This window comes from Chenopodium quinoa, unplaced genomic scaffold (assembly GCF_001683475.1).
Source record: "Chenopodium quinoa cultivar QQ74 unplaced genomic scaffold, ASM168347v1, whole genome shotgun sequence".
Taxonomy (NCBI): domain Eukaryota; kingdom Viridiplantae; phylum Streptophyta; class Magnoliopsida; order Caryophyllales; family Amaranthaceae; genus Chenopodium; species Chenopodium quinoa.
The window spans coordinates 1024948-1040540 of record NW_018742684.1 but is presented as its reverse complement, the minus strand read 5'-3'; the positions used below and the strand labels follow the sequence as shown (position 1 = coordinate 1040540).

At 45.3% G+C, this 15593-nt stretch overlaps 1 long non-coding RNA gene across 1 annotated transcript; it reads right to left on the bottom strand.

Moving 5' to 3' along the window:
* Nucleotides 1-13187: 13187 nt before the first annotated feature.
* LOC110722564 lies at nucleotides 13188-14441 on the bottom strand. Its single transcript, XR_002511614.1, has 2 exons — nucleotides 14021-14441; nucleotides 13188-13791 (listed from the first exon to the last, which is right to left on the bottom strand). It is a non-coding gene; the product is annotated as an uncharacterized LOC110722564 (long non-coding RNA).
* Nucleotides 14442-15593: the final 1152 nt, after the last annotated feature.

Sequence of the window (15593 nt, the reverse complement as noted above, 5' to 3'; positions counted from 1 at the left end):
GAAATCGAAATATAAGAAACATGGTCGAGAACAAAATCTCTTTTGGAGTATGGTATTCCGGATACAACAATCGGATTTCTCTCCAGTATTGTTAGACCACCTGTCACCGCTCAGAGTTTTGAGTTGAAGCCTCAATTTATACAGTTCATCTCCAATGATTCTTTTGCGGGCTCATCAAATGATTGCCCTGTGACTCACATTGATAGTTTCTTGGAGAAGTGTGACACTATGAAGCTCAACGGTGTCACTGATGATGCTATTAGACTACGCCTTTTCCCTTTTTCACTAAGGGATAGGGCAAGGGAGTGGTTACAAGATGAAGGTATTGGTTCCTTTGATACGTGGGATAAGCCTGCTAAGGCCTTCCTAGTAAAATTCTTGGGGCAAGAGAAAACCGCAAAATTAAGGGACGAGCTATCTACTTTCCATCATTCTAATGACGAGTCTTTTTATGAGGCATGGAGAAGGTTTAAGCGATTGCAGAGACAATGCCCTCACCATGGTATTCCAGAATGGATGTTGATCCAAACATTCTATAATGGTTTGACCCATGAGTTTCGCATATATATTGATGCTGCGTCTGGAGGTTCTATCATGACAAAGAACCCAACCGATGCAAAGGATTTGATTGAGAAGATGGCGGCTAATGATAATTACCATCCAAGGGGACGAAATGCTATCAAAACAGGTAATAAACATGATGTTGATGCTCTAACCATGTTGACTAGTTCTGTGCAGGCACTAACTCATAAGGTCAATCAACTCCAAGCTGAGTCCCCTCGACCCTCGATGGAAACTTGTTAGATGTGTGGATTGCAAGGCCATACTGCACGGGAGTGTCAACCTAATTATGATGGAATGACGATTGAGCAAACTAATGCTTTTTATACCACAACCTCCACAAGGCCATTTGATGAAGGGTGGAGAAATCATCAAGGGCTCTCATATATATATGAACAATCAGGCTCAAGTGAATCCTCAACCACCACCTGCTTTTCAATCAAGGGCACCTTTCAATCATCAATCCACACAACTACCACCACCCCAAACCTCAAAAATTTGATCTTGAATCAATTATGAAGGCTTTTACTACCTCCCAAATTCAACAACAAGAGCTTATATTAAGGCAATTTGAGCTACAAGCAAAGCAGAATGAGTACTTTGAAAACTCAATCCAATTGCTCACCGCTCAAAATAAGAGGATAGAGACTCATCTTTCTCAACTTTCACAGCAAGTGAGTCATCTAACAACTCTTCAAGATCAAGCAAAAGTCCAAACGAAACAATGCAATGCAATTTTCGTGAAGAGTGATGAATTGTTTACGGGTGGATTAGAAGAGAAAGTGTGCAATGTGGAGTCAAGAACTGAGAAGCATGAGAGAGAAGGTCCCAAATATGTTGCTCCACAAGCATATGAGGAACCGATGCCTTTCCCGCAAAGGTTATCAAAAGCTGTGCTCGATAAGCATTTTGGGAAATATTCTGAGACTCTTAAAAAGGTATATGCTACCATTCCTTTTTCAGATCTTATGATTCAAATGCCTCAATTTGCAAAATTTGTGAAAGGAATTCTAGATCATAATTGTTTCGGGGTTTTCTGATGTCCTGCGGGAGAGTTACAATTCCGAGACTGGAACCGGACGCCTGTACCTGCAAAATAACGGAGACTCCTGAGAGCTCCGCCTCCAACGGTCAAGTTAGTACCTGATTAAGGAGTAATTAATACGGAAATTAAAGTAATAAGACCTCTCTAGGTGAGAGTGTTTAATGTTGGTAATCTGCTTTGTTAGCGAGATTAGCCGGTTATTAGTGTTCCGTAATGTTTCTGTTCTTCTCTGTTCTTCAGGTGAGATTAATCGCTTGATCAATTGCCTCTCAATTGCCTGATCTTTTCTTGATTTCTTGATTGCTTAATTAATGAGGATTAATTAAGTATTTATAGTCTTGAGAAGCGTGCCACTCTCTAGGTTTAGGGTAAACCTAGGGCTGACCGGGCCTCTAGACAGGATTGGGCCTTGTTGGCCGGTTTTCCCATTTGGCATGGGTGGACACGTGGCGTGCCTCGATTGGTCCGTAGAGGACGTATCTGTGATTGACACGTGGCAGGCTCCTATTGGCCTTCGTGAAGGACACGTGGCGGAACCTGGTTGGTCCACTTGTCAGACGGTGATTGGTGGATAAAATTCCCCTAATCATTTGCCCCTCACAGGTGGCACGTGACTGGTCACGTGTCGCCTGTGACAGGTGTCGCACGGTGACAGGCGACGGCCTGCTACAGGTGTCACCTTGCAAACGGCCGAGAGATTTTCCCGCCCAAATTTTGAATTTGGAAGCGACCCTTCGCCTTCTCACTTTGCCTATATAAGGAAGTGCTGACTTCGGTCATTTTCACATTTGAGAACTTTGCGAGAACATTCGGACCCCTGAACTTGCTCTGACATTTCGGACCTTTTCTGCCTACCGCCTGTTCTGACAAGCCGACTGCACCGGATTTCCAGAACTTCATCAACCGTCACTCGTTCAGGTAACTCAGTTCTCTTACTCTTAATTTTCTTTTTATTTTTTGAAATGGCACCACGGAAGCACACGACACGACCTAAGTTAGTGATCAGCCGGTCACCGGGGACGGCTGAATCTAGGACTAGGAGTGCCGCCTGCCCTTTTCTGGACCCATCTTTGCCCTTTATACAAAGTTCGACTGTATCTGTGTCTATGCAGAACGTGATGGCCAGAACAAAAAAGACTGCTATGATATCAAACTCAGACGGCTCCTCCCAAAGGGTGCTCATTAGTGAAACATCTGACCAGGCGCCAGATGTAGAATTGAAACGAGGCGGCTTCCAAGCCGACAGTTCTGAGAGAGGGGCCAAGGTGGTCCCTTCCCATCTTACCGTTGATATGTCTAATTTTCCTCCTGCTCCTTCTAAGGGAGAGGAGGCGGGCCCCTCTGGGAGAGGGGAGGAGTCGTCCTCTTCGGACTCGTCAGAGGACGAGTCCGAGTCCAGCTCTTCTAGCCACAGTTCTCCAGGCTCAGAAGAAAGACATAGCCGCCTACAAGAGGCGAGACTTTCTCATGCAGTTGAGAAGGGGGACAATTGGGCGGAGCCGTCCGCCTCTTACAGAGAGGAAAACGCCCCCTACTACTGCATGGTACCCCGGGGCCGGATCGCAACCATGCAAGACAAAGTGGAGAGCTTTATTGCTAACCACAGAATGGGCCCGGAATTTTTACTGTTCGTGCCGGATCCAGAAGACACTGTCGTCTGGCCGGCTGGTACCAGCTATGATGACGGCTGCTTTGGCTGCTATGTGGCGGCTATCAAAGCTGGACTGCGCTTCCCATTACATCCGGCTGTTCAGCGGATTTTAGATGGGTATGATTTGGGGTTATGGCAGTTAGCCCCCAACTCTTGGGTAAACGTACTCGGCTATGTGGCCGGGTGCGAAATGTACGGGGTGGAGCCAAGCTTTGAGGCTTTCGCCCACATGAACTATCTCAGCCGGACCCCTAAGTCGGGAGGTACCGGCTGGTATCAATTAACAAGCCATAGGGGTTACCTCATGACGAGAGGTAAGGCGAACAAATGGAAGGATTGGCGGAACACCTTCCTTATCATTGAGGGTTCAGATACGGAGCTGAACCAACGTTTTAACAAGTGGAATAGGGATCCGCCTCTTCTCGCAGGCGGCCGCAGCATGCCGCCTGTTCCCCCAAAGGCTAAAAGAGAGATTCTAGACAAAGGACTCTTCAAAGTAGAGACTAGGGTGAACTCTACTTCAGGGGTACGAGAGCATGTACCCCTAAACTGCGTCCCGAGCTTCAAGTGGCTCTATGACGAGTACTTTTTGGCCGCCTGTGGCCTCATCAGTCGGTGCTCTAGAGGTAGCCGGCCTGACAAATACTCTGTTTTTTTCACGCCTTGTTTACTTGGGATCTTTACTAACTTTGTTGTTTATTTTTTGCAGCTGACGCCATGAGTAAAATAACAGCATCCAAGACTGCGGCGGCCATGTTGCGGGCCTCTCTCATGCAACAGTCTTGTGCCGACTCCCCCAACAAGGGGGCACCCTTGGTAGGCTTCGGAAACTCTTCCTCTTTTAGGAGTTGTCTTATGCATATACTAACTCTTTTTGTTTTCAGTCTGGCACTCCAAGAGCTTCTTCCTCGCAACAGCCGGACCCCAAGGCCCGGAGGACGACTGTTGCAAGCTCTCCTGGGTCTTCCAGGAGAACAGTGGCGGCTGAGAAGCAGCCGGCCACTTCTTCTAAAATCCCGGCGGGGCCGCCTAGAAGTATGGACAATCACTTGTAAAAACTTTCACACTTGCTTCCTTCTTGACTAGGTCTAACTTGCTTTTTTTACGCTTGATGCAGCCGGCCCTCAGGGGCTTGACTTGGTTGAGGTAGCCAAGTCCATGATCAAAGTAGTTCCTCCATCTGAAAGGGAGGCGGTCAGGGGTGCCGGCACCCTTGACCTTGATGGGATTGCAGGGGTCCTTGCTGAGGTATACTTAGCATATTTTTGAGTATTTGAGTTCCAGGACGCCTGTTATCTTTTTTGTTTGGAAACTGACGCCTGTTTTTTTTTTGTACTTAGGCCCTGCTCCGAGTTAACAGCCTTCGCAAGCCGATTGATCGGAAAAACAAAGAGGTAAAGGCCGCAAAAGCTATGGCCGCCTCCAACTGTGATAAGGCAATGTTTCAAATTGCCCAAAATGAAGTACTGACCATTGATATTCTTTATTATCAGGCGCAGGCTACCGCCGCTGTTCGGGCTCAGTTAGAGGCGACCCAGAAGAAGAATGACGAGCTGGAGGCGACCGTCACAAATCTTAAGGCCGAGCTGAAACCTCTTCGCCAAAAAATGCACTCTTACGAAGCCATGGAGAAATCTTTGGCCAACGTAAAAGAACGCCTGGTGAGCCAAGAGAAGAGTCTTACCCAAGAGCTCTCGGAAAAGGCCGAGCAAGAGAAGAAAGAGCTCGTCCGGGAGATGGTGGAAGACTCCGCTCAAATCCAGCGCATGACCTGGGGCCGCCTGTTCCCCAATGCCGACTTTGCCTCATGGGAAAGAACGTACTGCCAGTGTTCGGAAACATATAATCAAGAGATCCTGGCGGCTGCTGAAGAAGAGGCGTTGGGAGATACGTTGGAGGAGGAGGAAGAGCCGGTTGTGGCGCTTGTGCCACTTGGGGGTAAGGCATCAAAAGAGGGTGCAGCTGAAGCCGAGTCCAGCAAGAAGAGTGCTGACCAGGCGGCAGCTGCTAATACTGAACTGCCCCCTTCTTAAGCTTAAAGTATATTATTTTTTTTTCCACGGCCTGCGTGCCGTTTGCTTTGTATTTACCCGGCCAGGGGGCCGGGGCTTTGAATATTCTGCTGGTCTTTAATGACCGGCTTATTTTTAATCAAATTTTTGTTTTGATTCAAATTTGTCTAAGTATTCCATATCTAATATCCCATTGTTCACTAGACCGACTGTTGTACATGGCCGAACGTTGCAGACAGGTACAAATAGTAAGTACGCCGCCTATGCCCCTGGACGACTGGTTGTCTGTTTCCAGGATAAACGATCAATCGGCCATTTATTCAATCGGTATTCGAACTATTTATTCAATCGGTCTGACCAAGTAAATAGTATTACCTAGTCGCCAAGGAATTAAGTAGGATAACAAGCGGCGGGTACCGGTTGTTTCCCTTTATTGCCAATGTTGGCTTTTAACTCGTAATTTGTTAACCTAGCAAGAGTAGTGGTTGAGAGCCCCTGTTTATAAAAACAGGCGGACGACTCATACCTTTTAGGCTCCATACTAAGTTTGAGTGACTATTAAGTTAACATAGGAGTTACTTAGTCTTCGTCACAATCTAGATTGAGTAGTAGAGGTACCAGGCGGCGTAGGCCGGCTAGACCCCTTGATTCGCCAATGTTTGTTGGCTATTAACTCAATAGGTACCCCCTGCATTTATCCCAAGTAATACAGGCGGTCATCTGACTCAGATGTCAACTACTACCACTGGTTTGGTTAGTGATAGAGTTATCCTTGTCTCAAAAACGGCTACGTGGTTGCCCTTGGGGACAGTCGTATAGGTGCCGTGTAATTAGTTTATAGAACAATGTTCCACCCAAAAGGGAGCTGCTCTCTGTGACGAATTTCATCCGGAGGGATGCCGTCGGACGCCTGCTATGATGTTGGGACAGGTCGTATTAGTTTTGTAGATTTGATCAGGTGGCTTGGCGCCTGGTCTGATCATTCGGCCGGTGGCCTTGGTAAGTTCTTGGTGAACGTAGGTGCTAAGTAAAAGAAGGGTAGCCGCCTGTTAGACACAGGGTCGGCCAGGCCCTAATCTTTTTAGCTAAGTATTGTGAGTAAAATACTCAATGGAGAGTAGCCGACTGTAAAGGTACAGACGGCATGCCCCTCTGAAGATAGAGTGAAAAACTCAATGGAGAGTAGCCGACTGTAAAGGTACAGACGGCATGCCCCTCGTAATACAAAATTGAATAGTAAGTGCAAACTTTATTAAGTAGCTCTTTACTTTTCATCATTCAGAAGAAATATTTTTTAAGGTTATCTACATTCCAAGTTCGAGGCAACGGTTGTCCGTCTGGTGTTTCCAGACGGTAGGTACCGTCCCTGACTTCCTCATAGATTCGGTAGGGTCCTTCCCAGTTGGGAGTTAGTTTGCCAGACTCATTAGCCCTACCAACTGCTTCCATTTTTCTAAGTACAAAGTCCCCTACTTTGAGTGGACGCCTGTGTACTTTTTTGTTGTATGATCTAGTCATTCTCAGGCGATAGATCTCATGGCGCAAAACAGCATTGCCCCTCTTTTCAGGAAGTGAGTCTAATGCCAGGCGCATGGCTTCCCAGTTTGCCTCTTCGTCATATAGCATTACTCGAAGAGTCGGCTCGTAGTGTTCTATTGGAAGAACAGCTTCCGCACCATAAGTTAGGAGGAATGGAGTTTCTCCAGTCGCCCCTTTTTCAGTCGTCCTAATGGCCCAGAGAACATGTGGTAGTTCATCCGCCCATAGGCCGCCTGCTCGTTCAATCTTTTTCTTGAGACCGTCTGAGATGATTTTATTAAAGGCTTCTACCTGGCCGTTTGCTTGTGGACGGCCGACAGATGCAAAGTAGTGTGCAATTCCTTGGTCTCCCAACCAGCTTTTGAGAACAGGCGTCTCAAATTGGGGACCATTATCAAAAACCATAGACATGGGAACCCCGAACCGAGTGATGACGTTTTTCCAAATGAATGAAATTACATCTTTCGTCTTGATTCCCTTTACAGCCTCCGCCTCTACCCATTTAGTGAAGTAGTCAACGGCAACAAGTATATACCTTCTGCCGCCTGTAGCAGGCGTATATGGACCCAGAATGTCCATGCCCCACTTAGCAAACGGTAGTGGGCTGTGAATAGTAGTGAGGTCAGTAGCCGGACGGTGAATTAATTTGCCAAACCTTTGGCACTTGTCACATTTTTTCACCATCTCCATTGCATCTGCTTCCAAAGTAGGCCAAAAGTAGCCCTGCCGCCTTGCCCTTTGAGCAAGCATCCTACCACCTATATGAGAAGCACAGTAACCAGAGTGAAGATCATCTAGTATCTCTCGTCCCTTTTCAGGAGTAACACACTTTAAGAAGGGTTGAAGGTAGCCCCTCTTGTGAAGTTCTCCCTGTATCATTTCAAAACCAGAGGCTCGTTTTTTCAGTGCTGCCGCCTGTTGAGGATCATCCGGCAGTGTACCGTTTGTCAGATATGCCCTGATTGAATCCATCCAGGTTGAGCTTCTGTCTAGGATTCCAATAGGATTTTCCTCGATGCTTCTCTTCTCCATTACTTCCCAAAAAACAGTTCGAGGAGTATCGGAGGAGGCGGATGATGCTAATTTTGACAGTGCATCTGCCTGGTTGTTTTCTGATCTCGACACTTGGATCAGATGGAAATCCTCAAGGGAGCCGACTGCTTGTCGGACCGCCTGTAAATACTTGATCATGGCCGGATGGGTTGCTTCGTATTCGCCATTGTACTGACTCACTATCAATTGTGAATCAGAACAGGCGTCTATTTTTCTTGCCCCTGCCGCCTTGCACATGCGGATCCCGGCTAGTAAAGCTTCATATTCTGCCTCATTGTTTGAAGCCTCAAAACTGAAGCGTAGAGCATACTCGAACCTGTCACCCTCTGGAGATTGACATACGACGCCTGCTCCACAACCATTTGAAGTAGAGCTTCCGTCCACATATACCTTCTAGACTTGGTCTGGAACTTGAGAGTCAGGAGGACGAGTCATCTCTACAATAAAGTCAGCAAAGGCTTGCCCCTTCACTGCTTTTCTAGGCTCGAAAGTAACTTCGAGGCTCTGTATTTCTATGGCCCATTTGATCATTCGTCCTGACGACTCCATGATGGTAAGGGGCCGCTTGATTGGTTGGTCGGTATACACGACGACTGCATGTGCCAAAAAGTAGGGCTTCAATTTTTTAACAGCCATGAAGAGTGCAAGACCAAATTTCTCCACTAGGGGATACCTCAACTCGGCATTTTTCAGTACGTGACTGACAAAGTAGACCGGGAGCTGACAGCCGTCCCTTTCAGCAAGGAGCACAGCGCTTAACGCATGATCAGAGACGGCCAGGTACATGTAGAGATCCTCTTTGGGCAAAGGGCTGACCAGCCTCGGCAAGGAATGCAAGTGAACTTTTAATTTCTGGAAGGCGGCCTCAGCATCCGGCCCCCATTCAAACCTTGCCTTTTTCTTAATTGCCTGGAAAAAGTATAGGCATTTCTCGCCTGATCGGCTTAGGAATCTCCCCAAGGCCGCCAGACAACCTGTTAACTTCTAAACCTCTCGGATGGTACGAGGCGACTGCATGTCAATGACCGCCTGCACCTTCTCAGGGTTCGCCTCTATTCCTCTCTGATTGATAAGGAATCCGAGAAATTTCCCAGACTCAACTCCAAATACACATTTCTTGGGATTGAGCATGACATGGTGCCGCCTGAGTGTGGCGAAAGTTTCTCGGAGGTCCGTCAGATGATCTTTCTGAAGTTTAGTCTTGACAATCATATCATCAATATATGCCTCGACGTTTCTTCCAATCTGATCAAAGAACACTGTGTTTATCATTCGTTGGAAGGTAGCCGGGGCATTCTTAAGACCAAACGGCATGACCGTGTAACAGTATAACCCCTGATCAGTGACGAAGGCCGTCTTCTCCTGATCTTTCTTCCATAAGGGAATTTGATGGAAACCAGAATAGGCGTCCATAAAACTCATCAAGGCATGACCCGCTGTTGAGTCGACCAGGTTATCAATTTTAGGCAGAGGGTAACTGTCTTTGGGGCACGCCTTGTTTAAGTCTGTGTAGTCTACACACATTCGCCAGGTGCCATTCGGCTTTTTAACAAGCACCACATTTGCAACCCAGTCTGGGAAGTAACATTGCCGAATGAACCCTGCATCAAGTAATTTTTTAACTTCGGCGGCTGCCGCCTGACTTCTTTCTTCGCCATGGTTCCGCTTCTTTTGCCGTACCGGCTTCTTTTTCGGATCCACAGCGAGTTTATGTACTGCCAGATCAGGACTAATGCCTGGCATTTCATGGACTTCAAATGCAAAGATGTCCTTGTATTCTTTCAATAGGTTGTGAAAGTCGTCACCAAGGTTTCTCAGAGCAGTCGTCCCAACTTTGACTGTTCGGTCAGGACGTGAGTCGTCTAAGATCAGGTCCGCATGCTCACCAGCCGGCTGAGGGCGGAACTCATCCGGCCGCTCCTCCGCCAATGATTGCTATTTTCTTGCTTTTCTTGCGGACTCTGTCTGGGACGCCTTTCTCTTTTTGTCGCCTGTTTCTTGAACAGGCGCACTCTCCTTGACATTGTCAAGGTCTGTTTTTTCTCCACTTGACCCAGTGGCCATAACAGTGGGCTTGACATCCGAGAGATAGCACTCTCGGGCCATCCTCTGATCTCCCCTTAGGGAGCCGACTGTTCCATTATCCCTCTCAAACTTAAGCAGCATAAAAGACGGGATTATAACAGCCTTGGAATTATTCAGGGTTGGTCGACCCAGAATCATGTTGTAGGCCGAGAGTTCCTCTACTACTAGGAACCGGACTACCATGTGTCGTCCTTCCCCTTTTTCGCCCAAGCGAATGGGTAAATCTACTCGTCCCAGCGGGTGGACGACTCCTCCTCCAAACCCTATTAAAGGGTGGGAGGCCGGATGTATGCAGTCCGTCTGATATTTCAGTTTTGACAGACATTTGCTGCTGATGAGATCTGAGGAGCTCCCGGTATCTATGAGGATTCGGCCAACTCTCTGGTTGGCCACTTTACATTCAATAACGAGAGGGTCGTCATGCGGCCCCCTTACCCCTCCCAGATCCTCTTAAGTGATGACAATCTCAGGAAATGTATATTTGGACGGCCGTTCTTGGTGAACGGAATTTACATCTAACCGCCTTATATTATCTTTGTTGCCCCTAATAGTGGGGCCGCCTCCTGAGAAGCCGCCTGCAATGGGTGTAGACGACTGCATCATCTGTATCGGAACTGTCGGCCTGTTGATTCTTTTTGGCCGACTGCTTTTTTGAGGAAGTGTTCCCCGTAGATTTCTTGACATAAGTGTCAAGATCACCTTGCTCAGCCAAGCGGTCTAGGTACCGCATGAGACTGATGCAGTCATTGGTGTGATGACCAACGTCATCATGATAAGCACAGATTTTGTCTTGGTTCCGGTTGTTTGCAGAACCCTTCATGGGGACCGGCTTCTCAATTGAGAACCGTCCCTTTATTTCTTTTAGGATAAACTGGTTATCCTTGTTAAACACATACTTTGGGGAGTATGGTTTGAATTCTTTTTTCTTTTTCTGGGCCGGCTGTTTAGAGGAATCAACCGCCCAGACCTCTTTTCTTTTCTCTTCTTTGTTAGACGACTGTTTCTGTCGTCCTTCTCTTTTGTCGAACCTTTTTCCCGTCCGACTGTTTTATCGTACACAGATCAGTCGCCTGTATATAGGCTTCTGCTTCAATCAAGGCCTCTTGAAGAGTCGCCACCCTTTTTCGAACTAAATCAAATTTGAAGGTAGACCCGTCTTTGAGACCTCTAAAAAAGTCAGTATAAGCTACCTCATCCGGTAACCCTTGAATCTGTATTCTCATCAGGTTGAACCGCCTGATGTAAGAACGAAGCCCCTCCTTCTCGCCCTGCTGAATTGTTCCCAAATCAAGGGTCGTTTTCTTCGCAGGGATGTTCATGGCGAAGTTGGAGGCATATAAGTAAGCAAGCGTCCTGAAGCTGTTTACACAACCAGTCGGCAGGTTGCCGAACCATTGCTGTGCGATTCCCTTGAGAGTCGCTGGGAAACACTTGCACCAAGTGGGATCATCCAACCCTTGAAGGTACATCAGGTTGGTGAATGCCATCAGATGGTCTTCTGGGTTAGTAGTGCCGTCATAGGCGCCTACTAGTACATTTTTTACTTTGGCCGGCTGAGCGGCTTCAGTAATTTCCTTGGAGAAGGTCGACGGCTGTTCACCAAGTCTAAGCAACCGTAGCTGCCAGTCCATAGGTTGGACGTTTTTTGCTGCAGGTCCACCAAATGGAGGTGGCTGCATAAAATACTGTTGTTGCGGCACAAATGGTAAGTTTGGTACCGCCTGGGCACTATGAAAGCCGGACTGACGGGAGGTGCCGCCTGACTGACTCTCATGGTACGACTGAGTATGCCTCATCGAGGCATTTCGCAAACTGTCTTGAAAATTTGAAGTAGAAGCCGACTCTGACAATCAGTCACTCTTCTTCTGCTCTAGCAGTAGCCGAGCATCTGTGAACGTTTGCTTTGACCCGTCCGCCTGAATATGACGAACCGGTTTCCTATTTCCCGTAGGATAACGGAATTTTGTGAAATCAAGAGCAGGTGGCTCCCGCTTCTTGGATTTAGGATGAGGAGTCGCCTCTCGCCCTTGAACTGGCTTCCTCTTCAGTGAAGTGGAAGGTTTTTTGGCCGACTGCTCTTTGACTGAAGCAGGCGGCTTTTTGTTGATCAACTCTTGAATCTCTCCCTTGAAGTCCCTCATGAAGGTCATGAGTTCGTTCCTTGTGATGGGAGCAAACCCATCAGTCGGCTGTTGCCGAGCAGGCGGTGCGCCTGCTGGCTCGCTTCCTGTTTGAAGATGCTCCCGTTCCCTCCTTTCGGTATGACGGGTACGTCGGGCCCTTAGGGTCCCGTCTGGAGCTGTATGAGTTTCCACTTCAAATTCACTTTCGGTGTCATGGTCCGACTGAACTTGAGGGTCGTTTAGGGGACGCCTCTCTTCAGGAGTCGGTACAGACTTGGATGCCATCTCTGAAGTACTCTCCCCACAGACGGCGCCAAATGTTTCGGGGTTTTCTGATGTCCTGCGGGAGAGTTACAATTCCGAGACTGGAACCGGACGCCTGTACCTGCAAAATAACGGAGACTCCTGAGAGCTCCGCCTCCAACGGTCAAGTTAGTACCTGATTAAGGAGTAATTAATACGGAAATTAAAGTAATAAGACCTCTCTAGGTGAGAGTGTTTAATGTTGGTAATCTGCTTTGTTAGCGAGATTAGCCGGTTATTAGTGTTCCGTAATGTTTCTGTTCTTCTCTGTTCTTCAGGTGAGATTAATCGCTTGATCAATTGCCTCTCAATTGCCTGATCTTTTCTTGATTTCTTGATTGCTTAATTAATGAGGATTAATTAAGTATTTATAGTCTTGAGAAGCGTGCCACTCTCTAGGTTTAGGGTAAACCTAGGGCTGACCGGGCCTCTAGACAGGATTGGGCCTTGTTGGCCGGTTTTCCCATTTGGCATGGGTGGACACGTGGCGTGCCTCGATTGGTCCGTAGAGGACGTATCTGTGATTGACACGTGGCAGGCTCCTATTGGCCTTCGTGAAGGACACGTGGCGGAACCTGGTTGGTCCACTTGTCAGACGGTGATTGGTGGATAAAAATCCCCTAATCAATAATCATAATAATAAGGAATTAGAAAATTTGGTAGTGAAGAAGCATGGCTCTTATATTTTACATGAGAACCTACCACCTAAATTGCATGATCCTGGTAGTTAACCTGTATAAAGGAATAGCAAACATGTTATATACTTGTATGAGGTCTAATTAACCTGTATAAAGGGAGAAATTGAAGGATGGATGTGAGGATGTCATTTATTGAGTCTATTGTAAAACAACACTTATTACAAACATGGTAAGATAAAATTACAAGTAAGCATGGTAAGAGTATGCGAACTACTAAGTACTAACACAACACAGGAAAGGAAACTATGATACAAACAGCTAATAAAAGGCCTAACATAAGTAGACCGAATAATACAAATCTTTATTTTACTTGTTCAAATTTTTTTGCACGGAAGCCACGGACCGAATAATATGCTACTCCGTACAATATAAAACCACAATATGCAAAAACATAAAGCTAAAGGTAAGCCAAAGATAAAAGCAAATCGATAAGCAGTAGGATAAGGTTTACATCCGGTCCTGAAAGCCTTTGTGCATTCTTCTTTACTATGATGGCCGCAATAATCCCCCTGATAACACCAGCAGGGAGCTCCATCGGTAGGCTCAGGGCATTTGACTTCCGAGCACGGATATTTGGGATATCAACCCACAAAAATACCGCGATTCATCACCACCGCCGCTGTCATTTACAGCCGAATTCGTTCCTCTACAATTTAGAGGGATCATCAAGATGATAATAGTAGCAAGAATGGTAGTTGATACCATTGATTATGCTTTGAAACTGCAATTATTAGAAAGAGAATAATGGCGTATTAGTATAATTCATTGAGAATTTTTTTTAAATTGAAGAAATTAAGTGCAAGAAGGATATAAAATCTGAAATTTAGATCTTATGTACCATTAAACTAATAAATAAATAAATAAAAAACGAAATCAAACACTAAACTTGTCACCCACCCACCAAAACCCCAATTTCGTGGCCCTGTGTCCAGCTACAGTTACGAACAAACCTGAGCTCAAATGAACGATCCAACCGTTGAATTTGAAGATCTATGTGTCTCCAACAATCTGACCAATTTTCAGCACGATCGGACGGTCGAAATTCCGGCAACGATCAATTTCGTGGATGCTCTTCCAGAAAATTCGTGATGAAGAACTTCACTACTTCAAACCTTCTCTTGTTTCTGATTTTTTGTGGGTGGAAATTCTAACATTTGATGGATGAGATTATGAGAAACTGAACTGAACTAAACTAAACTGATTGGAGTTGAATTGAACTACGCTGAAATTAAGATGAAGTGAACAGATCCTAAATATATATAATCGGCCTTTAACAATGTCATATATCTTTTCCCATGTTTTTGGTAGAATTATTTAAAAGTGGGACAAAGTGCTAATATAATGAGATTAACATGGAGCTAGAAATCATTATTAAAGATTTTGTTTGAAGGTTTTTATGAACCATATATGGCCTTAAGGTCTAAGGGTAAAGGTAATGGATAAACAATCAATATCAAATTAAGCTAAAAATTAAACAAATTCATGCATTGTTAAGACTGTTTTAACACCCAAGTTTTAAATTCTGAATTTGGTCTAGTACTCCCTTCACATTGATTAGTAAACTTAGGAACACTAGGAGAAGTATTGTTTATTAACTTATTTGTTTAGAGCCAAAGCTTATAGAAGGAAAATGTTCTCCACTCTCATTGATTAGTTAACTTAGGAACATTTGAATTTGCTGCATTTTAGGCACTTGCTCTTGCTAAGCTAGCTTATAAGTACTAAAAATTACATGCAATTCTTCCTCATCGCCTTTTCCTTGTGCTCATCATGTGGCTTTTCACAAGGAAATTAAACAAATAAAAGAATTATGTACTTCCTACTAAGAATGCTCGATATGACCGATTTTTTAGAGCCTTTTGGAATAGATAGAACGATCCTAGTAGGACATAGAGTTATCAATTCGGGTAAACGGATTGGGTAAGAGTGGGTTAGGTCAACTCGAGTCGGCCCAATTTGGGTTAATGCCGTAACCTATGTTATTCGGGTTGGGTCATGCTTGAGTCGGGTGACTCAGATCACACCAGGTCATACATCTTATGAAGAAAACTCACATTATATAAATCATACCACCGAAATGAAGAAAAATCAAAGCAACCAAAAGCAAGAAAGCTAAGTTCACATTCGACATTCATGACACATAATGGATATGCAATAATTTCACAACTTGATTATGTATCATGGAAGTTGTGAAATATATAATACCCCACAATTGATTCACAACAAAAATCCATCATGCACACTAATTACAAGAATAAAAAATTAAAAAAATAATAAATAAAAAGCTAAGAGTTTGAACTTTGAAGCAATAGTTTTTTTTTTTTTAGAGTAAAAAAAGACGAGAAAATAAAAATAATCTATAATCAAATCCTGATAGAGTTATGAGAAAGAGAATGTTGGAAAGCTTAATTATATTGATGTGATTCCATGGGTATATATAGTACATGAGTAAGCAATATAATACGACTAGATGCATCAGAGTACTTATCTAGAAACATTAGCTAAGAATAAGGGATATCTTTG